This window comes from Aplysia californica, unplaced genomic scaffold (genome assembly GCF_000002075.1).
Source record: "Aplysia californica isolate F4 #8 unplaced genomic scaffold, AplCal3.0 scaffold00749, whole genome shotgun sequence".
Lineage (NCBI taxonomy): Eukaryota > Metazoa > Mollusca > Gastropoda > Aplysiida > Aplysiidae > Aplysia > Aplysia californica.
Genome location: NW_004798019.1, coordinates 378,749 through 379,758, shown reverse-complemented (window position 1 = coordinate 379,758; position 1,010 = coordinate 378,749).

Here is a 1,010-nt window from a genome sequence, read left to right as displayed (position 1 = left end):
CGAGTCGGTTTGAAAGTGTTATACTTCATAATAGCTTACGGTTTGTTTTTTTACGAGAGAAAAAAAGCCACACCTGAAAAGAAATTTCAGTTATACAAGTATAAATGTATGTAAGCAATTGTTCTGATCATTACAAACTCCATAACAGCTAAATTTTTTAAGAGGTCACATCTGCTAAAAGGAACATATTAAGTATATCAAACTGTATATAATATGTCGGAAAATACTTACCCTTCACCGACGAAGACGCTCAAAAGGCGGACCTGAAAACACCACGTTCCTTAAAACTTTTCTGTTGCTCCCCCTACAAAAATCTGAGAACTGTTGACGCGTCTCCAAAAGTAATCAGAAGATTATAAGTAAGTCGCAGCGGATTCGTGTGGGCCGCTATGAATGCAAACTCATAATGATATCTGCTGCCACAGAGGGAGCGAATTTCTCAGTCTTCCGCGTTGACCCCAAACACAAAAGGAATCCAACTTCTCGAGAAAGATTAGAAAAGTTTGCCAACTGAAACCGTAAATCGGTGTAAGAAGAAGGACTGAAAAGATTACAAGGTAGCAACAATAACAGCAACAACAACAAAAGAAAAAAAAAACGTTTTTAAAAAAAAGTAGTTTACATTCTGTCAAAAGTGGACAGAATAGGACCGAATCTCTCTACTCGCTGATAAATCCCTTTTCAGCTGACACGTTTAATCAGTCTCTGAGTTGTCCGCCGTTGTTCCAGACTCCCAAGTAAGCTGGAACACAAGGCAGTGAATAACGTGGGCTCGCTGGCTTGGCTAGCTGACTGGCTAGTTGGTTCACAGTCCGATGCGAGGCGGAGGAGGAGGAGGAGGAGAGTGGGGAGAAGGGAGTAGAAACTATTACAACAACTAGATCTAGTGGTTTAGGGATAGACGCAACCTCCTCACGTCATCTCCCTCATTGTGCTTAGAGCTAGTGGTGTTGGTCACACTCACTCACTCACTCTTTCTCTCACTCCCTTCTCTCTCTCTCTCTCTCTCT